The 19,068-nt window shown below is 40.0% G+C and overlaps 2 long non-coding RNA genes across 2 annotated transcripts in view; both read left to right on the forward strand.

Annotated features, from left to right (window-relative positions):
• The window catches only part of LOC106037628 (uncharacterized), a 159,990-nt gene extending 153,128 nt beyond the window's left edge, over positions 1–6,862 (forward strand). The window contains exon 6 of the long non-coding RNA XR_001208147.3: positions 6,763–6,862. This is a non-coding gene — a long non-coding RNA (uncharacterized lncRNA). The remainder of the gene's footprint in view (positions 1–6,762) is intronic.
• A 1,885-nt stretch (positions 6,863–8,747) lies between these two features.
• On the forward strand, positions 8,748–18,027 carry LOC125184891 (uncharacterized). The gene is made up of 4 exons (XR_010834692.1): positions 8,748–9,160; positions 10,968–13,461; positions 13,872–13,952; positions 17,837–18,027. It is a non-coding gene; the product is annotated as an uncharacterized lncRNA (long non-coding RNA).
• Positions 18,028–19,068: the final 1,041 nt, after the last annotated feature.

Genomic DNA, 19,068 nt, shown 5'->3' on the forward strand with positions numbered 1-19,068 from the left:
TTGGAATGAGCTTTTGGAGTCTTTCACCACAAAACATGTTTTCTTGCACTTTACTCACTCATTTACTTCTTCTCTGGGCTCTTGGATCCTACATCATTAGTGAACTGTAAATGCCAGAGCTGTGGGCAGATTTCATGAACAGTAGTACCAATACCAGGCGAAAAGGTAAAAGAGCCTTGAGATGCTGCTGCTTATATACCCCAAGATTACACTGGCCCCTGGTTACACTGGTTACACTGGTTAACTTATTGTGCAGGAGAATGATTTTCATCCACAGCCCAAAGATCTTTTTCAAAGTCATCTCTCTGGGATAGATTCCTCATCATGTTACTCATCATATTACTGTGGCCTGCATACTTCATTTTCAGATTTGTGATTTTATATTTGGTGCTACTGAAACATGTATTTGCTTTTTGTGCATAATTTACAGAGGTGTCAGCTCACTTTGCATTATTGGTCTACTCTTTTTTTTTTTTTAATTGAATGTTCCCCCAGTCTGCATTCTTTCTCGGTAATGTTTTTATATTACTCCCAAGTCATTGATAGAAATGTTAAGTAGCACATAACAGACCCTTAGGGACTGCACTTGAAAAAGCTGTCAGACAAGATTGCTATTTATAATTACATTTAGAAACCTATTAATCGATTTAATGTATGTAATTTTAGGTTTTTATTGGTATGATTTGTTAATCAAGATGTCACCCCTAAGCCATCACAGACATGCAAAGACTTTACATCAGTTGCTGACACACAGACTTCTTTTTGAATCAGTCCAGCAGCATAAATTGTAGATAAACCGATGCTGGTTAGCTTTGGGCCAACACCTTCCTTGTTACTACTGTCCGTCTTTAGTAGGTGTTGTGGTGTTTGACTCTCCTGGGGACAAGGCTCTTAGCAAGTGAGGTTCAGCATCCCAGAGTTTATGGAAAGGTCCAAAGTGGGAGATGGGTGCTGTCCATGGCACCTAAGGCAAAGTGCAGGTCCTTCGTTGCTGCTGCAGTATTTCTTACTTTCTTACTGCAGTATTATTTTTCCATTAAATTCTCAAAATAATCTCATTACAACCTGTTCCATTTTTTTCCGGGTGGATTATTTTTAAATAGGTAAAAGAGCTAAAATGAGGATTGTGCAGATAAACAGGGTGATTTTTTGAGATCTAATCATCATGTATTGCAAGAAAATAATATTACTTTATGGTATGGTAATAGCTAATGCTGAAATGTGTTACTGTCTACAGGTAAAACACCTGTATTATTTTGATGTAGCACAATTATTTCCATGTTGTTAGATTATATCAGAGTAGATATCTGGTCTAGCTTTTGTTAAAAAAAAAAAAGCGCAAATCTGTTATGAATAACACCATGTGTATATTGCTTTGTATGTCTCTTTTCCTGCTAAAAAATAAATAGCAAATTACTTTCAAAATATCATGAAAATGCTGCTCCTCAGGATATATATCCCAGAACAATCCAGTCTTATCACTGAGTTTAAATAAGAGGGGGAAATAACCATAGGTGGCAATTAATGTAGCTCTCCCCTGAGATTTTTCATTAACCAATTAACATTTTATTAAAACTTCTCATATGTAGGCATAAAACATGCTATGATAAAACCATGATGACCTGTGAATTGTTACTCTGTGAACTGGTTGCTTTTGTTTCAGTTATAGTGCCTCATTATTCGCAGATGCATAAATCCATTGCTAGTAATGACTTAGAGACATGATGTATGACCTGTAAGTATATATGATTTTATAAACTAAAAGATTGGATAACTGAAACAAAGAAATTACATGTCCTGTTTACTCCATGTAAATCTTGAGCAAAATATTCTGAATTTATTAGAAATTAAATGTGTTCCTTAAAACAATTTTTATAAGGGTATAGAGCCACTGTCTGATATCGTAATACCAAGTCAAAAACTCACCAACTTGTTCTTCAGACATTTTACTAAATCAGCTCACTTTCTGAAAAGACACACTTCTTTACACCTTCAAGTCAACGGTCACCATCTATCATATCACTGTAATGGAAGGACGCTAGTGGAATTTGACTCTGAGCATTAAGGGTTAAGCTTTTTGAAAAGTGCATTGTTTTACGTTTCCCAGAGGGGGAGTCATCTTGCAGTGCATCGGACTGAGGTGCATCAGTCATGTAGCTTTATGTCTTGGAGTCATAAAGTCACCTAATCAGATGTGACTGACACTATTTGACATGACAAGTCACCCAGGAAAGTGCAAGAAAACAAAAAAACATGTTTTTTTCTCTGAAAATTCTGGTTAAAGCTACTGTCTTTTCCCACGATTTGTTTCATATTGCACTGAGGAACATAAGTTTTATAATGGGTAGGGGGAGTAAAGGATACATGAAAAGATTTTCTGATGTAGAAAAAATACAAGCTATTGTCATCTTGGCACAGTAAAACTTATGCAAAAATTGTTCTTGCAGTCTTTTCATAGTGGAAGCCTTTGGGAACATCATTTCTCTTTGGATGTGAGGAGATGAAGAGGCACAAGACTTCCAGTGCTTTTGTAGTGTAGGGGCAAACACACGTGCATATATGCACAAGGGATTTTGACAAGATCCACAAATGAAATTAGACACTTAGGTAGCTTTGCACGGCAGTGCATCATACATGCTAAAGCTTTCTTTTACTTGGAAGTACTCACACAAGACAGTTCTGGCACAAGAATGCTGAAAAATATAAAGCCTGGACTTTCATAGAGGGAAAAAGGCTCCTCTCTAGTTCTCCCTCAGTACGATGCTCACGATATGATACAAAAAATTTTCAAAGGGCTTTTAAAATTAGTCTCAGGGTGAAGTGCAGCCTTCTCCAATTGCTTCTTTGCCTGAGCATCTATGCACACAGACTGTTGCATGAAAAATATTGTAAATGCTTGCACACATACTTATACTATGTGGGCTTTTCAGTTCTCCTGAAGTGCAGCATAATTGGAAATACCTCACAAGCTTATGCTAAGAAGGGTTCAGCTACTGCTTGTTTTTGTAATAGTGTTCTCTCTCTTTCTCTCTTTTAATGATAACTGCTATCTTCACTTAAAAACTGATTTTTAAATTACATAATTTTGACATTAAGATAAATGCTTGAGAGAGGTCCATAAGAATTCAAATACCAAAAGACATAAAAAAAAATATATCTGAAGAGTTTAGGCAATTATTTGAATTCCTGTGGTAGTCAATCATAAAAGAAATTAAATGGTTTAAAAATAGAAATTTTCACGTCCTAAGAAAATCATATCATAATTAAGTGATCAGGTTCTAGTGTCTGCATTTCTGTGTATCCGTCTTACTCCATGTAGCCTTATCCCAACACTTCCTTAACTCTCAGTGGAATTAAGGAGGTGTTTATTGGTGTCAGAATATAAAGATATAGATATAAAGGTATAAAGTTCAGGTTTCTGCAGCCAGGCAATGAAAAATTAGCATTTGAAAAACATATATTTTTAAATGATTTATTTTGTTGTTGTTGCATAAACATGGATTTAGGGGCTTAATTGTAAGTTTCTGAGTTGACAGTTTATCTCATGCAACAGTAAGATTCATGCTGTGATAAAGCAGCTTCTCAAGAAGCAAGAAACCAAGCCTAGCTGAGGTATCAGCTTTCAAGAAGCTGTCTTTTATTTCGCTCCTGCAGTATTTATCCACTAAGCCACCTGTCAAGCATAGGAAGAGAGGCAGCTGTTTAAAATTAGACCAGTACACGTGTTAACAAGTAACTGTACATCCATGAGCAGGAGCACGGGAATATACTAGGAAATGGCTGATACTTTTTAGATTGCTCTGATAGCACTGGAGGTTGTTGATGTCTGAGAACTTGGGGTTTCTAGAGGTTACATATTTTCCAGGGAAGCCTTTATGGCAGCCTGCACATAGGCAGGCACAGACAGGCACATTTCCCAGCTACGTACGTGGCGTGGACGTAGCCTGCTAGGCAGGTGGGCAGGCAGGGAACAGGTAAAGTTGGCAGCACCCAGATTTGCCCACGCACCGGTTGTGAACATCCCCACTTTGCAGACGGGCACTGGCACAGAGCGTTCTGGTTTAAAGGAGTTTCTGTGATGCGGGCTTTGTTCCCGTGCACAACGAAACACTGGAAATCTCCGCTTCCCCAAAACTGTTGTTTCTGTTTTTAGCCAAACATAACTGAGCTTTCTGAGTCTCTGACGTGTCCTACCTGTGACTAGGAGGAAAGCTGGGGAATAGCTTGGCCCAGCTGGGGCAGTGCTTCTGACTGTCAGGGCATTTTTGCTTTCACTGTGAGATGGGAGAGCATCACCGATTCCTTCGCTTTGTACTGCCCTTGCTGTGTTTGTCCAGCTCCACACCTGCTGCGTGAGGACCTCTCACAGCCCATGTGAGCTGCCTTGTCCTCGGAAAGACCCTCAGCAGCTTCATCTTCCCCCAGGGACTGGAAACCTGAGACTGTGAGCCCACAGCTCCCAGTGGGAAGAATATCACTTTAGCCTGGAATGATAACCTGGCCGGCTGGGTTTCCCTTGGGGTCTCTTACAAGATATTATTTCAGACCTGTGATTGCCTCCTCAGAGCCTCAGTATTGAGTGTCAGCAACATCCTTCCTGACCCTCCGTGTTTCCACACATCCTTCAAGAACGTTAGTCTCCACTCTCATCTTTCTCTTGTCCTATTCCCTTTCCCCCTGCCCCTCCTTCACCCTCACAGCAGCTCTGTGTCCAGATGAATCTGTGGATTCTTGGGCTAAGTTTGTTATTGTTTGTGTTCTATAAACCCCACTCCTCCAAAAGAGTGGATTATTGGAGGTTGTTAAATATAAATGCATTACAGTTTTTTGTAAAGTGCCAGTTTTGCATGTTTAAAAGCTGCTTTTGGGAGTTTTCAAAGTCTATTTAAATAGAAAACATACAAATAAAGCACTGTCAGGTAGAAATAAAAGAGATTTTTAAGAGGACAGTTGAAATCCATTAGCGAGAATGAATCTCTTTTGCTTTTGTTTGAATCTCATGGAGATTAAGACTTTATTTTAGGCAAGTCCTTGACTACTACTAAGAAGCACTGCAGTATTTAAAGGAGTCTTTCTAAAGTGTGATGGTTACATCGCCTGTTACTCTGACAAGAGGTTGCAGGAAATAATAAGGCTAAGCTTTATGTAGCCTCTTTCAATTTCCGTAAAATTCTGTTTATCGTGTGTGATATGCTGGCTACTCTCTGGATGAATAAAGCTATCTTGCAGAAGTACTTCTGAAGAGTTGGATCCCAGCTTAATAGATTGAAACAGCGACCTTAATTATTCTGAAAAGTATGCAAATGGAATTATTTTTATTATCCAAAAATAATAGACCTTTCTGAATTCATTTGTGTATGTCCCTATTTTCAGGGTGGATTGTTTAATTCCTGTTAACAAGTGTTTGGCTTTTGTTACTATGGTTTGCTCTAAGCCACCTCTCCCCTTTTTTTCTTTTCTCCCATTAAAAGCCATGCTGCAACCTATTCGTTTAAACAATGATGTTTTCTCCAAATAAATCATCAGACAAGCTATTGGCTTCATAATCTTTACTTAAAAAAAAAAAAAAAAAAAAATATATCCACATGGGTGCACAGCATTTATCTAATTAATTTCTGATAATTTGCAATGTTAACAGCCAGCTGCCAGGGGCTTGTGTGACTGTTAATCTGTGGAAGAAGCCATGGTGAAATGATTAGAGATCTGCTCCTGCTGGTTGCCAGATAAATTCTTCTTATGACAATGTCACTAGGTTAATTAATTCAATTAATGACTCCCAATGCAATGTTTTTCTTTGTCTTTTTCATTTGCCACAGGCTGCTGAACAGGTACTCCTATGGATGTATTCTGAAGTTATGTCACAGATAAGGAATAATGTACCATTTTCATTTCTACTTCTGAAGTGTCGTTATTTTTAATGAAGTTTGGTAGCTGTTAGTTCCATTAGAAATCAGTTTCGTTTCTGTTTTTCTCAAATGTGAGCCACAAAATATATATAGTTTTAATATTTTCAGGAGCAGACATGTTTAGGTAACTCTAATGTCAGATTCTTTTAAAAGTTCCCTTAAAGAAAGAAACTCAGAATTAGTGTGGAACTTTGCTCTTCTGATACCATGAATAAAATGTTTGCTTTCATCCCTGAAAAAAAGGAGTAGCCAAATGAGATCAGACCTCAGGTGTGTCCAGCTTATCATCTTAACCCTAGGAACCCAGGTAGCTGCAGTTGTCCTATCTACAGTCTCTCTGCACTTCTGCATTCACTCTACTGGTTGGCATTCATAGTTTTAATTTAACTCCTTCTCTTGAAGGTGAGTTCCAGATTTGAAAATGAGCCGAAGCAAGTTATAAATGCCAGTCCCACTGACAACGAGGTCCTGCCCTCGTAGCGTTCCTGGGTTAGACCCCATGTACCTAACATTAATTGTGGTATGTGAATAAATCAGATCTAGAATTATTTTAATCATTTGGATGACTGATTCAAACCCAGTGAAGACTTTAAAGGTCTTTGAATGAAGGCTGAATCTTGCCCAGGGGCATTGCAGCAACCTAATAAACCTGGAGGAAAAGTGTAGTAAGGGATGACTTGGGCTATCACCAGTGGGTTCACTCTTGCTATTTGCATTGCCCAAAAAGCTTAGGGACAGGTGACAGCAAAAGTTATATGTGTGTATGGAAAATTGTTTCCATCTGAAGTGTCAGTGGGAGTCTCACACTCCATTTGCTCTGCATGGCAATACATGGTATTTTTTATTGTCTTTTTAGACTGAAGCCTGACTTCCCGGCTGCGCTTTCTCCTGTGCCTTATCAGCCCTGCTGAATCGGGGATTCAACGCTCAGCCTCCTCTTCGCCGGTGAGCTGAGGGTATGGTCTTTACTGCATGTAGCGTGAGATGCCTGCTCTTCCCAAACCCAATGCGTGCACGTGAGCAGCGGGTTCAGGGGGAGAGCGGGGGACCCTGCAAGTTCACTGCTGCGCTCCGTGCAGCGCTGCGCGGCAACAAAGCCTGCGGGGAAGTTTATGGCATCTTTTGACACTTGTTATCTAATGAAAAGGCTATTATCCCCCTAAGGGGGAAATCACCATGTGCTTTTCTTTAAATTCAATCCAAACATATACTTTTTAAATAGAAACACTCTGGTGTTTCATGTCAGGGCCCTTTAGCACAAGCAGCTGCCCAGGCAAGCCGTAGACGAGAAGCATAATTTGAGCTGTCATTTCCCCGCAGTAAATGCGATCCTTTGTCTCTAGGAGCTGAGTGATACAAATCAGGATATGTAAATTTGGGCAATGGATCTTAATTATGAGCAGCAGGTGTCTGTGCAAGAGTGCTCAGGTGAGGGGGGGATGTAGTACAGCTACTGTGACTTGCTTGTTGTCGGTGTACAAAGGGAGGGCTACAAAGCTCCAATTAATTATCCACATTAATGAGCTCAGCGACCCAAGTGAAAGGAGAGTGCCTTGTCTGCTGCTCCAGTTTAGTCTTCTCAGCAGACAGTGCTTTAAAACCCAGTTATGCTGCTCAGCCTCCGAAGTGCCCCGACAGTCATCAGTGAGGATTAAATTACCATAATAAGCCCTGAGAAATCAATTTGTGGGAATATAGACTGTGATGAATAAACCTGTTGGAGAAATGAATTGTCTGAAAATAATTTCCCTAAGATGCTTTGACCAGAGGAGCATCTTCCCAGTGTGTTTGTAAATGACCATCTTTGAGGAGACAATACTGTTTACCTTTTGGTGATTTAAAAATAGGTAATTATTATGCTTTTTTTTTCTTTTTTGGTCAACACATCACCCATGATTCTCACACTGAAAGAATTAAGGTCAGGTGAGCTGGGGGACATAATTCATGCCTGATGTAACAGATTGCTGTTGGACTATAGTGCCTCTGTTTTATGTCTGGACAGGCTCAGGTAAGGGAAGACAGACCAAGCTGATGCTTCTGCTGGTGCAGTCTGACTCCTGATCTGAGAGCATAACTCAGTTTCTGTGCACATTCAACCCGAGCTTTTCTAACAAGGGTACAAATAGTGTACCATTTATTAGGAAAAAAAATATAAATTATTATGGATCTTCTTTATTGCTGTTACTGGTCTGCTTTGTAGGCAAATATATAAAGTTGAAGTTACACATTGCCGCTTGAGCTGATTTAAGATCTTGCTTCTGCCTGCAAGTGTGACTGTCCCTGGCTGAATGATCCTACCCTTGTGCTGGGACATACACGAGGCTCTGCACTGAGACGGTTCAACTTGCTCACCAACAAAAAGTTAATCCAGCAAAAAACAACAGATGGCTGAGCTCTACCTCCCTCATCCCTTGGGATTAGACCATCCCTTTTGCAGCCAGCAGAGACCTGATAATTCTCTTGGGCAGTTCCAGTAGTAACAGACAGGAGCCACCCATGTGGACAGTAGAGACCAGTCTGTCACCTAGCCCTTCCGTCACTCATCTTCCCAACAGGTTTTTTTTTTTTTTCCCAATCCCTCCAACTGTGGCAATATCTGTGCGGCCATACAGGGCCTTATGATGCATTGTCCTACACCTTGTGTGGCCACTGAGGTTGGTGCAAAGTGGGTGTTAAACAGCATCATTCTTATGTGGCAGTGTTTTACACCCCCTTGGTAAATGATTACATGAAGTCCAGAGAAATAAAGCATTGGCCCCAATACACCACAGTGTAGTTTTGCTACAAATTTGGGGCACTCTAGTTAGAGGAAACCAAAGCCTTTACTCCTCTGAAAAAAAAAAAAAAGAAAAAAAAAAAGAAAAGAAAAGAAAAAGAAACAAAATCTGTAACAACTGTAGTCTTGTGAAGGGAGGACATTTGTTCAGGTTATAGCAGAATAACTGAATGGGTGACCTCACATGTCAAGCAGTATATATAGACAAATAATTGTTAAACAAAACCACTTTGCTTCTCTAGCTCTCCTACTTTTTGCAAAGCAATAATCACCTACTTGTTTTTCAGTAGAAATCCTGGAGACATGGGTGCAAGTTTAAAATTTTAACATCCTATCCATTTGTAAATTTTTCCAAACCCGGGAATATTTCTGAACAAGAAGTGAAGCATCTCTAACTGTTTAGAGGAAATGTTATTACACAATGGAGGACAAAACAGGCAAGCCACTTCAAACAGGATAAATGAATGAAGGCTTCAAGGTAGGATCAGCTGTTTATTTACATCTATTGTCTTCTTGTTTCCCACACAAATATATTCTGTGTTTAAAATTTATAAAGCTGGGCAAGCCCTTCTCACGCTGTTCTCTGTAAAATATTGCTCGCCACATATCTCGGAGGGGCTACTGACAAATAGGCTCTTGTTGTCTAACTTTCTCTCTGCTGAGGTTAATGATTAAGTGGTTCAGAAGGTTAATTCCTGGAGATAGTGTTGTCTTTGGCTTGAACAGATGTTGGTAGTGCTTTAATGTGGTTATCAAACTCTGCTGCCCTTCATTCTTTGCTCTGTGCAGTCCTGGGTATTGTTCCCCAGTGCATTCCAAGCCCCCTCTATGGAGATCCAGCAGAGCTGAACATACCATCGCATTGCTGCTGCAGGGCATCGGCTTTCCTGAGGTCACGCTGGATAATGCCAATATGTAGCACATAAACTGATAACGACGGTCTTGATCTTTAAAAGATCTGTAAATATTTGGATGGGCATAAAGATACAGAATACCTTTTGAGGCTCTCATTGAACGATCTGTAAAGCTACTCCCAGTCTTTATGTGGTCAAATCTCTCAATAGCCCCTATGGAGCAGTGCACCAGGGTGCAAACCCTGCCCCTCCTCCCTTCCACGCCTCATATCTCGTTAGATGATATGAATCCTGAGGGTGTCTGAAGTAATCTGTTGTGTAATCTGTACCCCTGACAGTCCGGTAAAACACCGGGGGTGGGAACAGGAAGAAATATTTGCAGCACTTGAAGCTGTTATTGTAGGAGTTACTGGATATGGGCAGAAATCCTTTATTCCCACACCCACTGTGTTATAACTGCCCATTGGTGTCTTGCACTAGCTGGCAGGTAGAGCAGTGCCAGGACTGCATTTAGCAGGCAGCCTTGCAAACACCTCCTGCGCTTCCTACACGCTGCTCTAGAGCTACTAGCGGAAAAGTTGGTCAAATTAAAAGCATGTAACATTACTCTGTATCGATATGAAAATACCATCATTTTAATTAATGCATTGATGTTATTTTTAATTTTATTTTTTATTATTTTTTAAGCATCACCAGTTCTCAAATAATATCCAGGTTCAATACAGTAAAAAACACCGTGTTTTAATTTGGGGAGGAATTGCTGTTAAGTCAGAGGAGTTAAGGCATTTCCCAAGGACTTTGTGTTTTTATAATGTTTTATTTTTTTTTTATTTAAAAAAAGCAATCCATGATTGCTAAGAGACGCTAGCTCCTGTGAACAACATACACATTCGTATTTTAAATAGTAGGATGAAAAAAAAGAATATAAACTTTATAGTTTTTATATCAGTCCAAAGAATTTATTTTAGGCCAGCCTCATGGTAGGACTCATAATATTTGAATGTCAATACTGACAGTACCATAAATGAATGAATGAATATGTTGGACGGTTCTTGCCCGTGTTGTCTCTCTAAAGAATGATTTTTACCCCAATTCAGTTGTAGTTAGCAGGAAGTTCTTTTAATCTCCTTGCATAAAAATGAATTTTCATTTCTTTGCCCTGGATTGAGGCTGTATCCCACTTTCCTAAACAGAACCATGCATGGGTTTATCTGCTGAGGTCTCAGTGGTCCCCAGTGCAGTGGTACACAGATACACAGCCCTCACCAGCTGGGGCTTAGGATCACCTTTGCTTCCTTTTGCAGCTGCATCACTTCAGTCCATCTTTGTTGTCCCGTGATTGATTAGAAACTCCCTCCCGCCCCATCTTTCCTTTTCTCTGTCGCTTACAACTGATGAACTTGCAATCTCTGCTCCTGCTCCTTACTTAAGGTTCATTACATTTGCTGTTGGTGCTATGGGAGGCACAGCTCAGCCTGAAAGGCCCAGTGTGCCAAGGGCTGGAGGGCATTTACAGCTCCGAGGAGTTTCCAGTCTCAGGGGTAAGTCACAGTGGGCATAAAGCAGCATGTAAGGATAAGAGTGGGTACATCGGTCCAACTCTTTCCAAAGCGTTCCTCCTTGCCTGGACCCTTTGCCCTGCTGAAACTGGAGATGTCATTCTGATGGATTTCTGTGACAACACAGTTAAAACAGCTTTTAAAAGCTCCTTTCTCTGTTGATACCTTATATTTAGCTAACTGTCTCAGTTCGGCTAAAACTCTCTCTGCTTCTTCTATGTGTATTTAAACCATAGTTTGCACCCATACAATTGATTTGATATGAAGTTTTGAGTGATCTTATCAAAACCTTGTTTAAAATATTTTAAAATATTTCTCCATATGTACCAAAGCATGAGATGACCAGAGGGATGAACCCATGGAGGACAGGAGCCCAGTGGTCCATGCACGGTAGGAACCAGGCTCGCTGCCTGCGTTTCTGCTGGCTGTGCGGCAGAGGGGGCAGGAGGGGGCTGCCAATTACCCAAGTGATGGGAAAATCAGAAAATTAAACAGATTTTATGGAGTTTGAAAAGTGTAGAGCACCTGGAGGGAAATGCAGTTCAGGCAGATAGAGCTGACTGCAGGACAATAAAGGGAATGATTGCTTTTCAAACCTACAGAAAATTACTGTGCCACAGAATCTAATACCCCCCAAACCACACCTAACTATTTTCACGGACCTGTTCTCGTTGGTAGTATATTGGGAATGATTCTGACACTGTCCAAGGAGCATTTTGAGCATAAGTAGAAATATACTGCAGAAACTGACTTTAATGTCTCTAGGGCCTGATTTCTTCTGGTGAGCTGTTGTGCACGTATGTGTGCCTGTTGCACCAGCATTTTAATTAACATTTCTACATCTCTGTATGTAATGGCAGAAATTCAAGAGGTCAGGAATGGTTTGATTTACATGCGTGTGAATTTCAAATTGCTAGCTGTACTCCTGCGACATATCTAATACAATTGGTTTTTGCAACATCAGAAAGCAGATGAAGGCCATGATAAGCATGATTTACCAGCTTCCCACAGTGGAAACAGAAATATTGCTTAGAAATAAATATTTTGGTTTTGAATCGTCCAAAGGAAACTGAGTGCAGACCTCAGCAACTGCTTAGCCAGAACTGCAGGAACGGGGCTGGACCTTTCACCCTGTGGGAGCCTGGGGGACCTGGGAAAAGAGTTAATTAAGCATCTAGCACGGGGGAACGATCTTGGGGCTGAAAAAAAATCTACTAAATAAAGGGATCTGCTCAAGAGAAATTAGGGAATTAGGCTTGTCAGAAAAGCAGGGCAGGCAGTGGAAAAGTCTCATGGTCTGAGAGAGGCACGAGGAGGAAGGCATTTTCTTGAAGGTCCTTGTTAAAAGGTGATGGAGTTTTGTGAAGATGCTCTGGAGGTGGGACACACTGCTGCTGTTCCGCTGGGTGCCAGGGCTGATGGCACCACCAAGCTAAGGGCTTGCCATAGATGATGGAAGACGTTGAAGTCATGTTCTTAAGGAACAGTATAAAAGTTGGTGAAAAGGAGAAAGGTGAAGTGCAATAATGCAATTATTGTCTCGGAACAGAGAAAAATAATTTTTCTTTATTTGGAGTGCTACAATGGCGCACTTACGTTTTTCATGATTTTCAGGGAGGGAGAAAAAGTTAAGATTCCTTTATTGCTTCCTCAGTTGCATGTGTGAATTTTAAAAAGTCAAAGAATGAGGTATGCAAGTCACATTAAAATCAAAAAGCAACTGAAACAGCCTCACTGTGGCTGAAGACTGTGTGCGTTGTATCTGTAGACGCCAACTTACCAACTCAAGAAAATAAGCCCTGCTGTGTGGGTCACGCAGGCAGACCAATAATTGAGACTGCTGTTATGAACGTTTGTCCCACGTGGCTACGGGAAGCAGGGAGATGGCTGAATGGTACTTTTAGGGAGGTCGCTTTGTGTGAGATAAGCACAAACAAAACATGGAATTGAAAAATGAGGGATTATTTCCTACTACAAGACGCGGGAGCCCTCAGGACCTCTGAAAGTCCTTTTCCGATCACCCTTCCTTGCAATATCCACGAGTGAGAACAGTGATGCCCCATTACTTAAATGCCTGCTGCTCTCTAGAGGATGAAAATATTTGTGGTGTGAGAGCGTGGCGTGGATCCTCTTTTCTTTGTCCGTGTTCCTGGGAGCAGTATTTTTGCACTTTGGAACAATGAAAGTTCACAATAGAAATGTTCAATTAACTGTTAAACACTCTCATCAATTCAGGGATCATTTCCAAATCTGATGGATGAGTTCAAAATATTCAATTCATTCTAACCATCAGGCGGAAAAACAGTCGAACTCCTGAGGAGAAAAGAGCAGATAAATGCTGAAATGAACTTGCATATCTTTAAGAGGTATGTGCATCACAGACAGTGAGTTATGAACATGAAAACTTCCCAAGTGTGTACTGTAAGCAGAATAGTAATGGGCAACGTCTCAAACTAAGTGTTTTCCTTCTCTGACTTCATTTTGATCCCAGTTTGAAAGGCCTGGCATTTGTGTACACATGGAGAGTCTCACACCGTGTACAATTCAATTATTTGCCATGACAGTAAATAAATAAATAAGGTAAAATGCTATTTAAATTCAAGAGTTAAGAATTAAGTGAACAGTAAACTTCAAGAAGAAAGATTAAGAGAAGTCTTAGTGAATTCTTGGCAAAATGAGTAATATTAGAACTTTCAAAAATATTACCCTATTAATTTATTTAGATAATAATTAGGATTTTTTTTTTTTGATATTTAATCAGTTCTGTTTCTCACAGGTGCAACCAATGGATTCACACCACAAAAACTTTTGAAAGAGAGTTTTGAACTGCTGCAACTTGTATGCCCCTTACTGAAAAGTGAGTAGAAATGTGATTTTCTGTTTTAAAACAGAATGGTTCTGTTTTGTATTAGCAGTGTGCTTAAATTCACAGATTCTATATTTTATTAAAAACAGGTTATGTAAAATGAAAAAAATGTTGTGGAGTGAATTTCAGTGGACTGAATTCTGTTACGGTTTCATGTAATTCTGCATTATGTATGAATAAACCCAGTTATACTTCTACTGTATTTTTAGACTCTGGTTCCATTGGCTTCCATTCAAAACAGTAGTTTGAATATGATGAGCTATGAATTATTAAAAAACAAAAAAAAACCACCAAAGCTAACAGCAGGTGCAGTGATAGCAATGGAACAATTTTACTGCATGATGATGTCTTTACTCTTACTTTTACAGAATATCCAAAGTTTACATAACTGAACTGTTTCTGTTGTAATGGGGGGATGCAATGCCTGGTATAAGTGGTCTGCTCAAGACAGAACAGAGGTCATTACATTTGCTTAAATTATCATTGTAATAATAATTTTAATAAAAAAATATATCACAAGTGCTGAATGGATTCCCATAAAGACAGTGTCCATATTTTCATTATATAGAAAAGATCAGAAATTTGGAAGAAAAAGAGAAGTTATTCTTCCCATTTTGTAGGTGGAGGGGCCTATAATTAAGAGATCAAGTGACGTAGCCAGGTTTGCTTGGGAAGTGGTACAGGAGTTATGAACTGAGCCCAAATCTAGCAAGTCTCAGGTTGCAGTTTCACAGCGCAGCTGAGCTACTAAAACTGTAGCTCTCGCTGAAAAAGGAGACCTCATTTCCTGCTGCTTACTCCCTTCTGCCAGTTCTGCTGTTTGCTTGACCATTCACTGAGCCAGCCCAGGGAGTCCAACAAGCAGAAAACCCACCTCGCCCCTGCTCCTGGGAGAGTGAGGAAGGAGGACAGGAGCACCGCTGCTTTCTCCTAACTTTCTCTCGCTGTATCTTTTTTAGTAACTGCAAAGATCTGATAACGTTGTGTGAGCCTCTATCAGCAGCATAATCCCAGGGCAGCAGAGGTTCAAGCACTGAAAGGGAAACCTGCCCTCCTTCCCACAGCCACTGCTCCCGCTGTGCCGGTGCGGTAGGGGCTGGCAGGCTTCCCGTGTGGCTGCATGAATTTCAACATCAGATCAGCACCACATATCTGCAGTGAAACATGGACTGCGTTTCTCCCTGCCAGCGATAGTGTAGAATAAAGGTGGGAGCACTTAAAAATAGCATAAGTTGGCAGACAATGTCATTTGTGTGGTATGTGTAGATCACTTCCCATCACTTGTCGGCTCTATAAGAAACTAACTTCGTTAATCGATCCAAATGTAATTACTAAAAATAAACAAATCAGCAGCACTTTGCTTGGTCTTCACGGAATAAGTCTTCTGTTAACTGCAAAACCATCTTCCCATTTCCCTTGATACGCTAACCTCTCTTTACTGGCCCACTTATTAGTACACTTACTTTTGGGAGATTGTAATGTCGCTGAAAGCACACAAAATACAATTCCTCTAGCCATTAATCCTTGTCTTGATGCTACCTCCACAGTACAATGCCTCTCTCTTTTACCCGTTTTTTTTTCCCCTCTTTTTTCTCTTTTTTTTTTCCCCTTTTCTTTTTTTATCCCCTCTATTTACCCCAATGTGGCCACTCCACAAGGTAATTCCTTTGTGGCAAGATTGCCGCAAACTAACTCCTATTTACACTGCCTGCAATTTTCAATTAAACACAAGAACTTAACTTTAGCAGAGGGTCCTATAGAAGCTGCAGGGTCCAGCATTTGGGACTTAGATTTGCTTTCCCAGCTTGAGACTTTGAAGTTGGGAAGCCTGAGAGAGTGCTTGCATGAGGTGGTAAAGTGTCTTTCAAATAAGAGCTTTAAAGCAGAAAACATGTTAACCCAAGGGCTCAGAGGTTAGGGAAAAACAAAAGGTAGAAAAACAAATCTCATCAAGAAATGATGTATAGGTCTGGTATGCAGAAACATGATTTAAGACAATCAAGTTGCTGAATTATCCTTTGTTACAATATTATATTGTCAGAGACATGAAAACTGGACTTTTAAAGAATATCTCTAAGGTGTCCAGTCTAAACCAATTAGGCTTTAAGCAGGAGACTGTGAAATGCCACTTAACATGCTGTTTTTAAGCTTATGAAAACCAACTGTAATGAGAGGAAAAAGCTTACAGTTCCTTTTGTTAAATAGAAGAGCCACACAAGAAATTATAATCAGGCAGTCAGAAGGATTTCAGTGTATAAAACAATTCTCATTGCAGTTTCTCATTTAATTCTCTCTCTATTGGAATAGTTAGTAAACAGAAAAAAAATATACATATTTAAATGTGAAAAATGCCATGTATACATGTGCAATTTATTTTGTATGTATCTATCACGCTATGTCATTTAAAAATCAGCCAAGATTTTCCAATTCCGTGAAGTACTGCGTGTCTTATAGTGGACAAGAAACAGTCCTGAATATTTTTGATCCTGTCAGTGCCCCTGCTACAGCTGTGCGCAGCCATAGAACAGCCATACTGAACGCATTTTTTTTTCAATTTTTCCATCAGCAAATCAGACTTAAAGGAAAGAAAAAAAACCTATGTGTTGTCTGCTAATGAGGATTAAATCACATAATAACCAGTGAATAAAATTTTTAGTACGCAAACGTAATGTGCTAGCTGTTTAACGGTTTTTACTACTATTCTGAAGTATCCAAGAAAAATGTGTCTGAAAAGACTTAAATCTGAATTAGCTTAACTACTTTTGACAAGTTTACACGAGAGACATCGAGACTGTGTACTACTTGCTACTTTAAGTTTCCTCCTGGCTTTCTGTTTGAAAGATTCCAGCCAAAGTTAAATCAATCCACCCTTTGCTGATTTCCAACATTAGACATGTCCCCAACTTTTTTTTTTTTAACCTTGCTTTCAGACTGACTTTCTCCCAATTGAAATTCAGTCTCTCAATGGTTGGTTTTTTTCCTTGCTTCTAAACGTTGATAAAAAAGGGTTTTCTTCGCTCCCTCAATTTGATGTGACAGGGCCCTGACATGAATAATGGACGTGTTTCTTTCACAGGCAAATCAACTTAATTTAGCATGCCTTTATACTTTCAATAGCAAAGCCACAAGCCTGTAAATTCCATGAGATCCTTTAGGTTTGCAGAAATCTTTAGAATTAGCAGAAAACGTATAAAGTAAACAGCACTTATTTTGTCAAAATACTTGAATAACTTTTATGCAGGAGTTAGAGATGAATATATCACTTCCTAATCAGATTGTGATTTACATGCAGTTGAGGATGGGCTGCCTGGACTCAGCCCGTTCTTTTGCTAAAGGAGAAAAGAGGGGTAGGAGGAATAAATCATCACAAACATTAAATAGAACTAAAATCACAAACTCTCCTCCAAAGCCAAAGGAGAGAAGTGGAATTCGGAGTTGGGGTTTATGCAATAGAGGTTACATTAGGAGAACCCTGTCCTGTGCCCATCTCCCTGCACAAACGCGCTTGGAGGAGTTACTGCTTTGCACAGGTTTCTGCTGCCCAAGCAGGAAGCAATGAGGAGAGAAAAATATTATTTACGAAAAATTATTATTTATGAAAAATCATAGGAGGGTGAGAGCTCAAAACACTCCATCAACACTGCACCATGTGTAGTGATTGGTATAATTTTAGAGAGATGGAACTTAGTGACCTGTCAGGCTGTGATGTCGTTGTTAAGATGCTGTTGCTTAAGCAGCTCTGTCTCTGTCTGCATGGTGCTGGATATGATGCATTAATGGGATGCTGCAAGATTTGCCTTATGTTGAGCAATCAACAAAATTATTTGAAGCATCAGAGAGAAACTTTGACTTTCTGCTTGATTGTGTTGTTTCAGGATGTAGGAGACTGGACTGGTACCCTTGTGACCTAGTGTCAATCTTTTGTGAAGCCAACAACTGCAAAGGTGAGCTCTGCTCATTTCCCTCATACTATTCCAAGGAGAGGAAATTATAGTAACTTTCTCAGCTCTCCCCATTCACCACTAGGACTCATCTCCCAGGATAGCTACTGGTAGAAGTCAGCCTGGTAAGGCTATCAAAGAAAAAGAGAGACTAATTCTATTGTCATTACTTCTTATCATAACATCAAGCAGCTGTAACAGCTCATTCATTAAAATACCCTAACGATGTTGATAATCTATCAGTGAATAGTAAATAGGTTAATTTGAGGGGTACAAACTCCATTGCTAAAAATCATTTTGCTTGCATAACAAACCAAAAATCCTTCATTTTCCTGGTAGTAAATAAAGTAGAAGCTAGTTAAATGAAAGAAATTCTTCTCAAAAGAAATACTGCTCAAGTCTAAGCAGTCAGACTGGGCTAGGAAAAAAACAGCCTATGCAGATGCTCTGCTGCATTCAGCCTTGCTTCACTAGATGAAATCAAGTTCCGTGGCTAACGGGATCCCACATACCTCCAGGTCTGCCTGTAATAAGTAGTTAATCAGCCAATTAGGGGAGCCAACAATTACAAATTGGGAAGAAGAGAGAAAGGAAAGAAGAAGGGGGGAATGAGTCAAGGTAGGCTGTAATCCCTTTGAAAAGGTTTCTAACATTAACTCCTAAAGAATTACGTTCTACCATACCTTGACTGATTTGTTTTCCCCCTTGCTCCCCCTTCCCCTTTTCCTACTCGTTGGGTCAGTTAATTGGCTGATTAACTAGCAATTACCTCTGGGACCAGCTCTATATAGGGGCTCTTTTAATCTAGAATTTTATTGACAAAGGCACCAGAGCAAATTCATCTCTGGTGGAAGCTTGCCGGAGTGAATAGGCTGACACCCAGGACAAAGTTGATCCATTGTATTGCAGGCACTGTGTTTTTAAAGCATTTGATTAACTTGGGACTTTTAAAATTACATTCCTTTTCTGCAAAATCTGTTCGTTTTGGATAGAATTGGGAACGAGAGCTTGCAAGCGAAGCCTGTCAGGTGGCTGATAACTGTCTGGAGCAGCAATATCCTCAGCCCCTGCATCTGTACTGCTGTAACAGCAAAACAGGGTGACACCCCCTTTTTCTCCCCAGCTGACGATACTGCAGTCTCACTGGCACAGACTTTTTACTTTGA

The sequence above is a fragment of the Anser cygnoides genome, chromosome 13 (genome assembly GCF_040182565.1).
Source record: "Anser cygnoides isolate HZ-2024a breed goose chromosome 13, Taihu_goose_T2T_genome, whole genome shotgun sequence".
NCBI classification, from domain to species: domain Eukaryota; kingdom Metazoa; phylum Chordata; class Aves; order Anseriformes; family Anatidae; genus Anser; species Anser cygnoides.